General features: G+C 37.7%; 1 protein-coding gene and 1 long non-coding RNA gene across 2 annotated transcripts in view; one reads left to right on the plus strand and one right to left on the minus strand.

Moving 5' to 3' along the window:
• Wnt10 (Wnt oncogene analog 10) overlaps positions 1–12084 on the minus strand; it is a 396687-nt gene that overhangs the window by 303606 nt on the left and 80997 nt on the right. The gene's annotated exons all lie outside the window — the stretch shown is intronic.
• Positions 1–12084, plus strand: part of LOC138710812 (uncharacterized) — a 267549-nt gene that overhangs the window by 162494 nt on the left and 92971 nt on the right. The window contains exon 2 of the long non-coding RNA XR_011335311.1: positions 6026–6095. This is a non-coding gene — a long non-coding RNA (uncharacterized lncRNA). The remainder of the gene's footprint in view (positions 1–6025; positions 6096–12084) is intronic.

Here is a 12084-nt window from a genome sequence, read left to right on the forward strand (position 1 = left end):
TACTCATAACTATAATTACAGAACACAACGCATTCTTTTAAACTTGAAGGCGGATCAGGTATCTAAGACGGCTGATCTTGCAGCTGATGACTGTTTCACACCTTCAGGTATGATGTATGACGTCTTGCATTCCAGCAGCCTACTTTCCAGAAGAGTTTCCGTCCGTTTTCCAATAAACGTGGGCCGATGTATCATTCTTCCATTCAGCCGGTGTGATGTATAATCATCCTGTAGGCTATGGTCCAAATACGCCTGCTCCCCTCCCCTCTCCTCAGCCGTGACAAATCTGGCACGGCAATGAACAGGAAGACCACCGCCGCCGCGCAACGCTCGTCGTTCTTTGTTTAACTCATATTATAGTGAATCAGTAATGCGGCCTTGCAGCTCCCAGCGCGCTCTTTGTCAGAAATTGAGCACGGAGTTCGATCCCCGAGGTGACCTGGTCAGATTCTTCATTTAAAGCTCTTTCAAATTAAAAATACTGTTCAGAGATGATGGTATAGTGTTAATGGACCAATCAGAATAGGAAAGAAAGCTAAAGTTCTAGGGGGAAACTAATGAAGAATAATTTATCCCTCTGGCGTATTTCAATTGTGTAAACGGTTTTCGTGTAAACTTAATTTTAAAAACCTATCATTTGAAGCCACTGCACGATGAGATTTGGTTGCAACAAAGCGCCAGAGAACTGTTCATCTTGCGAGACACATTGAGTTCGTTGATCTCTTACATCTGTATCACGAGAAGAGTGTGTTAGCGGCGATGTTGCCGGACTGCTGAAACTTCAAATTTAATTTTCTAATTAACAGTGCATTTAATCGCAAAACGTAATATGCGTTTTCTATTCATTTCAGAATACCCTATCGTGCCTTTCAATCTGCAAAGTTATTTCACTTCCACCCTGTGTGTGTGTGTGTGTGTGTGTGTGTGTATAATATTCAGCAATGGAGAAATCCATTCCACACGTCTCTTCTAAATAATTATTCGCTATTGCTTTTCCGTTGTTCAGAATGCTGAAATAAAAAGACAGGGACAATAGAAAATACTCCAAGAATATTTCTCCAGAGGTTTTTTTGTGCGTCACAAATCTCGTATGAGCTGTCACAATCCAAACTCTATTACAGTAGTTAGGTAATTGAACTACTGGTGAACATCAATATAACATGTTGCGTTATGATATTGTGACTTCATTTAAGAACACATTTAATATAGGTAGACGACCAAGACCTGCCAATCTTGACTGTTGGCCTCACGTCGACATAACATGTTTAAACATAAGTAACAGATCATTCAATCAGTATGGTTAGTACGATGACCACCCCCCTCCCAGCCCTTATAGCTAGCTTTTGAAACCAGATTTAGCTACTAATTTAAGCTCCACAAATTCATCACGATGCTGGGTAGTCATCGGTTCCATATGCTGGTCGAAATTTTATGAAAAGTTTTTTCCAGCATGAAGACTCGAACCAGTGCTCATTCCGTATCACTAACCTAAGACATGAAGCTTTAGACCACGTGCCTGCGACGCGAAGCAGACTCAAGAAATAAAGATAAATATGTAAACAAATTGTAAACAAAATTGAATTTGCACAAAAAATAACGGTTTTTGTAATTACGTTAATTTTTTCAGAACTTTAAATGTGAAATACAATGCTACAATGCTTTTCTCAACGCGATTAATCCGATTGCAAAACCATGGATGTGGATACAATCTCGTGATAATGGCAGTGCATCATTAAAGAATAACTTATAGCCTACGTACAAAAATCACATACTCTTGTTCTGAGGTATCAAATAAATGTATAATGAAGACTTGTTTTCTGATAGTATATAACTATGAAATAAGTTTAATTTCCTCTTTCTGGAACATGTCGATGTGAGTAGTGGTTCCCAACCTTTTAATTTGAGTGTCACGGACCCCTCGAAAATAATATGATTTTGGTGCTTCTTGAAAAGTTTTGTATAATTCAGGCTTGTAATCAAGTTTTGTTCATTAAATATTTTCATAATGTAGTGAATCAAACATCATTAATAAATTATTGACAGTGATACTAAATTTCAATTTTAGCTTTTGTATAATTATAATCTTAAAATAGAGGGCTGATCAAGTAAGACTGAGACTGATTTTTTCACAGATGTTTATTACGCTATTTCAATGTTTACATAATTTTTTTCAAAGTAGTCTCCTTCTACTTGAATGTGCTTGCTATATAGCGTTTCTTTCAGTCCTAGAACACATGATGCAGGTCATTATTTGTCAGGTCCTTGAGAATCGCCTCACATTTCTTGAACACAACTTCAGATTTCTATGATCGAATGCCTCTGAGATTTGCTTTTAGTGACGGGAATGAAAAAAAAAGTCAGAAGGAGCGAGATCAGGACTATAAGGCGGATGTAGTACACAGATTATGTTGAATTTAGCGAGAAAGTGCATGACTTGATTCCCGATGTGAGGTGCGTCGTCATGATGCAGTCTCGTCTCATGCCTATGAAGTTGTGATCGTTTCTTTGCAATTTGCTTCTTCAGTGTTGTCAATGCTGACGTTAGTATACTCCAGTAACAACAGTGTGGGGATAAACTGCATTGCTGGTAGATCATTGCTTTACAGTTAAAAAAACATTATCACTATCAATTTCCGTGCAGATGGAATAACTTTAGCCTATTTTAATGTTGGCGATTTAAAAATTGTGGTGGCTTGTTTTCCTTCAGGATGATAATGATGCAGCCATGACTCATCACAGCTGATAACTGATTACAGACATATGAGACGATACTCAATTACCTGACAAAGAACAACTTGCATCATCTGTTTGAGGACTGGAAGAAACTCTATAATAAGCACATTCAAGTAGAAGGGGAATACTTTGAAAAAGGTCGTGTAAACATTGAAGTAGAGTAATAAACTTCTGTGAAAAAATCAGTCTCTGTCTTTCTTGATCAGTCCTAGTATATAAATAGAGTTATTTTATGTTGTATAAGGTCTTTGCTGTTAAAAATGAAACCTGCTTTTCAGACTTACCGTTAGGTTGGGATTGTTGATGTCTTTTGCTGTGAAAAATGAAACTAGTTTTCTTTAGACTTTAGACTTGATGTTACTTTGCGAAGTCTGGCTCAATTGTAGATACTCTAGTTCTTTTTAGACTTACCATAAGGTTATTAGTTAGATGGTTGATATTGCTTTGCAGAATCTGGCTCATTTGTAGATAATCCAGTTTTTTTTTTAGATTTACCATAAGGTTATCAGTTAGGTGGTTGATGTTGCTTTGCAGAATATGGTTCAATTTGTAGATACACTAGTATTTTTACACTTACCATAAGGCTATAAATGGGATGGTTGATGTTACTTTGCGAAGTCTGGCTCAATTGTAGATACTCTAGTTATTTTAGACTTACCATAAGGTTATCAGTTGGATCGTTGATGTTGCTTTGTGAAGTCCCACTCAATTTGTGGATTTTTCTTTTAAATTCATCATAAGGTTATAAGTGAGATGTTTGATGTTGCTTTGCGAAGTCTGCTCAATTGTAGATACTCTAGTTTTTTTTAGATTTATCATAATGTTATCAGTGGGATGGTTGATGTTGCTTTGCGAAGTCTGGCTCAATTGTAGATACTCTAGTTTTTTATATTTATCATAAGGTTATCAGTGAGATGGTTGATGTTGCTTTGCGAAGTCTGGTTCAATTGTAGATACTCTAGTTTTTTTTAGATTTACCATAAGGTTATCAGTGGGATGGTTGATGTTGCTTTGCGAAGTCTGGCTCAATTGTAGATACTCTAGTTTTTTTTTATTTATCATAAGGTTATCAGTGAGATGGTTGATGTTGCTTTGCGAAGTCTGGTTCAATTGTAGATACTCTAGTTTTTTTTAGATTTACCATAAGGTTATCAGTGGGATGGTTGATGTTGCTTTGCGAAGTCTGGCTCAATTGTAGATACTCTAGTTTTTTTTTATTTATCATAAGGTTATCAGTGAGATGGTTGATGTTGCTTTGCGAAGTCTGCTTCAATTGTAGATACTCTAGTTTTTTTAGATTTATCATAAGGCTATCAGTGGGATGGTTGATGTTGCTTTGCGAAGTTTGGCTCAATTGTAGATACTCTAGTTTCTTTTTTTTTATTTATCATAAGGTTATCAGTGGGATGGTTGATGTTGCTTTGCGAAGTCTGGTTCAATTGTAGATACTCTAGTTTTTTTTAGATTTATCATAAGGTTATGATGGGATGGTTGATGTTGCTTTGCGAAGTCTGGCTCAATTGTAGATACTCTAGTTTTTTTTAGATTTACCATAAGATTATCAGTGGGATGGTTGTTGTTGTTTTGCGAAGTCTGGCTCAATTGTAGATACTCAAGTTTTTTTAGACTTACCATAAGATTATCAGTTGGATCGTTGATGTTTCTTTGCGAAGTCTGGCTCAATTTGTAGATACTCTAGTTTTTCATTTAAACTCATCATAAGGTTATAAGTGGACTTGCGAAGTCTGACTCAGTTATAGATACTCTTAAGTCGCAAGTCTATCTTAACATTAAGTTTACTTAAAATATTTATCTTCAAGAAGACAGAGCACATAATGTAGCTATTTTCACGTAAGTATCCTGATGCAAATGACGTGCTGTATTGCAATTTAATAAACATTGGAATTGTATGTATGGTGCATGCAACCAGTAATTCAACAGGGACGTTGTAGTAAATACGTATTTTTAATATCGAATCAGAAGATAATCCTTGTAATTCCAATAGCGTCTTTTCTTTTTTGGGCAGGCAAACTATTATTTGCTACAAAGCGGAGATTATTTATACAATAATTGCTTTTTCCATTGAATAAATTATAATATTTCCTTAATTTTAATGTGAATCGGTGAATATTTTTCATACTTCCAAAGTTATCGGATTATAGTCCATCATCATGTGTTGGTAGAAAGTCACTAAGAGTGGAAAATGAATCGATTTCTCGACTGATAACTCTGTGAGACCACAAGTTCAATTCTTTTATTTTTGCCTCAGTCTTATCCTGAACGATGAACACAATAAAGTTGGATCCTAAAGTTTATAATTTACTAAAAATATCGGATAGTATGCAAGATAGTATACACACCAAGGGAAGTCTTCAGGCGAATTCATTCCTGTTAAACTGTCTCTCTCAAAAGTCTGAGGTAAACAAAATATATTTCGGCAAGCTGAAAAAATCAGAGAACGTTATAAAGTTAAGTTTAGTTAAAATACCGTTTCAAAACACTTTGATTTCGTGGGCATCTTTCAAATCACTCGCGGACCGCGCATCACAGGTTGAGAACCGCTGCTATAGAGGTATGGTCGTCATATGAACGAAGAATTACAATATTTGTTTCCCAAGCCAGGGTGTTCTTTTATTATAATTTCATGATAGGAAAAGGAATATGTCTATATGCTTAGATAATTTTTTTGGGGTATTCATATTACTGTAACTTCAAAAATTTATGTTTTTTTCTCATTCTTTTCCCTTCCTTTTATTTCTTTTATTTTAATCCTTCCTACAGTTGTCCTACTTTGCATCCTTCTATTGTCTTCTTTTCATTCTGGGCCTTTTCATCCTTCTGGATCTCATCTTTATTCTTAGTATTTTCTCGTATCGTCTTCCTTTGAAGAGACTTGCTTAACTCTTGTAACTATGCACTGAATTATTCTTTTTCCTTATTACAGAATTTACCATTTTATAAAATACTGTACGAATGTTCCTTCTGTTCTTCATTCATTTTCTCCTGACATGGATAATTGTATTTGTAATGAAGTTCACGTTGTTGATAAGTAACGTTCCTCACGTGGCTGCAAATCCACAAATTAAATAGGCCTGCTTAGCAAGGTATTTGACTTGTCAACTACTGAACAGTAGTGATTAAGAAATTCTCCACGCATATGTATTCAAAAAAAGTAATTATATTTTTCTTATAAAAAATTGACATTCTCTTCTATCTACCGATAATTTGACACATTTTACATATAAATTATTTTACTTAATGGTAATAATCCTACATATTTTTGTAATTACAGGTTGGGATTATGCGGACGGACTCTGGTTGTCTCCAATTACTTCAGAGAACGGGTGAAATACAACCGAGCTGTAAGTTAACTTGCAGATAAATACTTTTCAGAGTGATTTACTGTATGGTTCTTGGTTAAGTTTAGCGTTGTTGCCAAATTAGGTTACGTTACAATCAAGCTGAGCAGCATTTCTCGTAATGCAGAATCTTGGCTGCACAAGACTTGCACTTACTGCTCGTAAATAAATCACGTGAAGTTGCAGTCTGTCTCATATTCGCATTGCTGTTGTTAATCTTCCCTAACGACGCCATTTCCGCTAATTGTAGTGAGCGACACGGCACCGTGGGAACATGCGCACGCAATTCCACGTTTGAGTAATATTAACTTCTGCGAAAACATTAGTCTGCACTTGACTGCCAGAATGGGTTCCTCTAGTTTCAGTTGAAGATAAGGTAGAGATGACAAAGAGGAGAATAATTAAAAAAAAATTCATTGTTAACTCTCTGCCATCTTTTAGTGTTTCCTGGTTAGTTCATAGATGGCGTTAGGTCTACTTGTCAACAATGTGGCGATGAAAATTGTGATCAGATTTCTGCCCAGGTATACTATTTTTATTATTTTATTATATATTTGATTTGAAGACAGGTTAATCAGTAACCCGGCACTTTTCCACTCACACTCACATTCTTACAAATTTCCAGACCCTAAACACCCAGTGAAATTCCCTTCTTCAAAGAAAATTCCCCGAGGGCCGAGTCCAGGAATTGTACCCGGGATCTCCAAATCTGGAAGACAGCATGCTATCAGACAACGTGGGGGAAAAGTGAAATTAAAGAATGGGAAAGCGGAGTACAAGAAGAAACTGAGAAGGAAGAGAAAAGGGGGAGAAAAGTGAATAGTGACGGAGAGGAAACTGAAACGGAGGTGGAGGAAAAGGAGGAGAAGAATAAGCAATTGAGGAATGATAGATTAACAGAGGGGAAGAGAGGGGAAGAATGAGAGAAGGAGAGATAAATAGGGGGGAAGAAGCGGAGACGGAGAAAAAAATAAACGGTTGAGGAAGGAAAGGTGGAGAAGAATAAGCAAAAAATAAAGAGGGGAAAGTTAAACAGAGGCGATGAGGAGGGGAAGAATAAGCAGAGGAGAAAGGTAGGGTAAACGGCGAAGAGGAGGAGAAGAAGACGTGCAGAAGGAGGGAAAAATAAACTAATGAGGAAGGAGAGATGAAGAAGAATAAGCTAAAAAGAAGGGGAAGAATAAACGAGGGTGATAGAAGAGGAAAAATAAACGGAGGGGAAGAGAAGAAGAATATACGACGTGAAAGAGGAGGGAAATGAGAGACGAGGGAAGAGGAGGAGGGGAAGAATAAATGGAAGACGAAGAAAATGGATGATTAAGCGAAGAGGGAGGAGGGGAAGATTAAATAGAGGAGAAAGAAAAGGGAGAATAAAGAGAGAAGAGGAGAGGAAACGAAGGGCTAGGAGAGGGAAGAATAATCGGAGGAGGAGGAGAAAAGAGGGGAAGAATAAACGGAGGAGAAAGTTAGAGGAAGATTAAATGGAGGATAAGTGGTAGGAGAAAGATGCGAAGGAGGATGAAGGAAAGAATAAACAGAAGAGGAAGAGAAGGATGATAAGAATAGAAGGGCAAGAATGAACAGAGGTCCCGCGCCGTGGCGTCGTGGTCTAAGGCATCCTGCCTAGGACTCGCGTTACGGAATGCGCGCTGGTTCGAGTCTTCATGGGAGAAGAAATTTTCTCATGAAATTTCGGCCAGTGTATGGGACAGGTGCCCACCTAGCATCTTGAGGCACTTGGGGAGCTACGATAGGTAGCGAAATCCGGTTACGCAAACCAGCTGTAACAGCTGGGAGGCTCATCGTGCTAACCACACGATACCTCAATTCTGGTCGGATGATCGTCCACCTCTGCTTCGGCATGTGGCCTTGAAGTCAACAGCCGGCTGGTTGATCTTGGCCCTTCGTGGGCTGTAACGCCACGGATTGTTTATTTAGAATGAACAGAGGAGTATGGGAAAAAAGGAATAAACGTAGAAGGGGATAAATAAACGGAGGGGTAATGAGGATAAGAATAAAAAGGAGAGGAAGGGAAAAGGGAGAGGAAGAATAAGTGGAGGAAGAGGGGAAGAATAAACTAAAGGGAACGGACGAGGATGAATAAGCAGAGGAGGGGAAAATTAAACGAAGGGGGAAGGGAAGGGGTATAATAAACAGTGGAGGTGGGGAAGAATAAGCGGAGGGGAAGTGGAGAGGAAGGATAAGCGGAGGAGAAGGGAAAGCATAAATGAAGAGAAAGAGAGGGGAAAGGTAAATGAATGAGAAGGGGAAAGAAGAAAATAATATGTTAATGAGGAGACGGGGAAGAATGAGTGATAGGGCAGAGAAAGGGAAGAATAAGCTGGGAAGGAGAGAAAGAATAAGTGGAGGAGGAATAATAAACTAATGAGTAAGAAAAAGAAGAGATGGATATGCAGAGGATGAGAAGGGGAAGAATGAACGCCGGGGCAAAGGAGGGGAAGAATAAGCGGAAGGTGAAGGAAAGAATAAACGTATGAGGAAGGAAAGGAAGAGATGAATAAGTGGTGGATGGTGGAGGAGGTGGAGAATTAATGGATGTAGAGGAGAATATGAAAAAAGAGTGGAGGAATAGAAGAAAATGGGGCTAAAGGATAATAAAGAACTTACAATTCTAAGAAAAGAAATTCTATACAATTGGAAGAGAGGAAGGAGAGAAATGAGAATGGATGTAAGGAGTAAGAAGAGAATGAAGAAGATAAAGGTGAAGAAAGGAAAAAAGGCGAAAAGAGGAAGAAAAATAATTATTATGAAGAGTGGAATAAGGGTAAGAACAATTGATAATAAGAAGTATAGAAAAAAAGAAGTTAAAATTATATTGCATTAATATAAAACAACTTCGGATGTTAATGACAAGATGTTGACGAGAGAAATGATACAGTAAACAGCTGTGGATGTCTCTGAACTAGATCGCAATGTAAACTTTGTGTTTTAAAACGACGTGCTACCAGAGAGAGCTTATACAGCCAACATAAATAATTCAATCATTACTGGCTGAGAATATTGAGGTTCGGTTTCCGGGTATGGAAGAACCGGGTATAGGCTATGGCCTATGCTTCACCTTGCCAATGTGTTGCTGCCCTATTATCTTACTACTTGAAAACTATTTGTACATACTGGTATAGTTGTATTCCTTACTTTGGTGGGGACAGAAAGGCTAGAATCAGAAAACGAAGGTCCATTTGATAACAAAGGTAAACTTACAGCAAATGAAACTATCAGCAAATTCAGACCACATGGAATCGGTTCAGTCACGTTTGTGTAGTCTACAAGGGACTTCACTTGGAGACGACCCAAGTCGCGAGGTTGTCACTTCGATTCTATCTTGTGATGTATGGCGTCTGGCACACTGCAGTTGCTCTTGTCTGTAACTGGTAGCGCTAATTTGTCAATGTTGTATGACATAACCACGCTAAATATTAATGTTTATTATTTAATTGCGGATGAAGTAGACCTACAGCTCTGCATTGCTGAAATCCCGTAATATCCCGATATAAGAATGATAATTCGTAATTATTGAAGAAATAACTATTTTAATATTCTAATTTTAAGCCGTGGAAGTTTGCTAAGATTTTCTCCTTCAGACGAAGTAAATTTTTATAGGTATAAGTGTCTAATGGTTAGATTATATTTAAGCATTTTATTTTTTTTTTTTTTGTAAGATGACTAAAACACTTAGAACAAGTGTAGAACTGCATGAACGTAATAACATATAGAGGCCTAGAAATTCCCTACAGAATATCTTCTATTTTGCAGTCTGAGCTGTATGTCGTTAATAAAGATATGAGCAGGCTTCGAGACTTCGGACCCAATAGAACAGTTCAGTGGGAAATCCGCATAACGACGTGCTGAGTACAGTGGTAAAGCGTAGGCCTATAGTGGGTGGGAGTACTGTAGAATGAATGCCAACAAATACGCAAAGAAAAACGCTCTGGATTTGAAGGTTCTGACGAATAATTTGGTTTTCATACAAACTCATTTTCAAACTGTGTCTGAAACTATTACACGGTTAGAAAAGTCAGAGCAAGAGATGCCGGAAGCCCTCAAATTAATTTAGAAAATGACGCAAAGAATTAATGAGACACCAAGTACACCGGTTACTGAACGTGTAAAACAGAAGTGGAAATCAATTTTATGTAAAAATAAAGGATATGGAACATTGTGTAACATAAACAGTAAATTAGTGGCATAGAGTCACCCTGGAATAAAGGACTGTGTCTTACAGACTGCAATGATGTTAGGTTTTTTCGTTTTGCTCCTATCACGTAATGCGATGTAGAGCGCAGCTTTCCATAGTACAAACTTCGGCAGATAACCGAAAAAGATTTACATTTGAGACACTGAGAATGTGTCTTGTAGTAGGTACATTGCAATTCGGTACTGTAACTGCACTTCCTAAAGACGACCAATAAGATAAATGAAAAAATTAAAATTGCTACATGCTTATTTCCACCATTAACACTGTGTATAATTAAACACAAATGCTTATAAAAGACAGGAGAATAAATGCTTTTCACATTGTTTTGAAATTGTCATTGTGTAATATACATTTACTTTCAGAATGTACATATGTGTGTGTTTCCCCATACTACCGTACTCTACTCTAAATAGAAACGTCGTTACCTCAACACATCTCTACCTACCTGCAGCGAGTCAACAACCCATAGGCCTAGTGCATGCACAGTGATCTTATTGTATCGAGTCCAAAGTCTCGAAGCCTGGATATGAGCAACCATAAAATATCATATCCTACACTTTTAGTAAGAAAGTAAAAGACAGAACATGTCCAAACAATGCAGAATATTAATATAGACCAATAACATTTAAGAATGTGTTTGATATAAGCCAATCACAGCCCTGATTTCTTGAAGTATTTATCTTTGCATTATTGTCGCTCTGTTATTTTCACGTTATCGTTATTGAAGACCTGTGAGACTCTGTTTACGTGCTCGATTATTTTTAGTAGAAGCCATGAAGTTCCTTAATAGCTTAGCTTTGAAAATTATGTATTTAATTGAAGTTCAATTTATAATTCATAGTTACTACATACGCGAATTATTTCATAAATAATGCACAGGTTGGCAGAACTGTGAAGTGGATGACGCAACCCCAATGAATATTACTTCAGTTGCAGTTAAAGGATTGAGGAAGAAGTGGGTATGTTCGTTTCATCCACAGCGTACTCTGTGTTTAGGTTATGAGAGCTAGAAATGGAGCCTACACGTGTCTCGAGTATTGTGACGATTGAAGACCAAAGATCGGATCTTTACGTGGAAGAACTCCACCTACAGAAATCCACATTCCCACAGTGCTTTGAGTGGAGTTTGTGGTGAACTTACAGTGGACCGTAATACAGTTTCTCGTTTTCGTGATAGCAAGTTTGCAATGTCTGTTCAGCAGTTGAGCGGTGAAGGACCCATCGTGCAGAAATTGTTCTCTTCTTCAAATTCTTTGTCATAATGCGGAATACTGAATTTGGTGAAATCCCCGTAGTTTCCAAAAGTTTCTCACACGTCGCTCGACGATCTTCTTGAAGAGCATCCGCCACAATTTTCACATTTTGTTTATGTGTTGGTGTTTCAGGCCTTCTTGGTCTTACACCATCGTCTAAGCTGACACGAAAGCGAGTAGCCCAGCGAGAAACTGCACTACGGTCTACTGTAAGCTCACCACAAACTCCGCTCCGCTGTGGATTTCTGTGGGGAGATTTTGCCACATAAAGATTCAATTGATCTTCAATCGTCACAGTACCCGAGACACGTGTAGGCTCCATTTCTAGCTCTCGTTACCTAAACACAGAATATGCTATGGACGAAACGAACACGCGTGCTTCTTCCTCAATTCTTCAACTGCAACTGATGTAATTTTCATTGGTGTTGCTTCATCCACTTCATAGTTCTGCCAACCTGTGCATTATTTATGAAATGACCCTCGTATATTTCCTTTCAGTAAATGAAACTAATAAGATTGTGCA

The sequence above is a fragment of the Periplaneta americana genome, chromosome 12 (assembly GCF_040183065.1).
Source record: "Periplaneta americana isolate PAMFEO1 chromosome 12, P.americana_PAMFEO1_priV1, whole genome shotgun sequence".
Lineage (NCBI taxonomy): Eukaryota > Metazoa > Arthropoda > Insecta > Blattodea > Blattidae > Periplaneta > Periplaneta americana.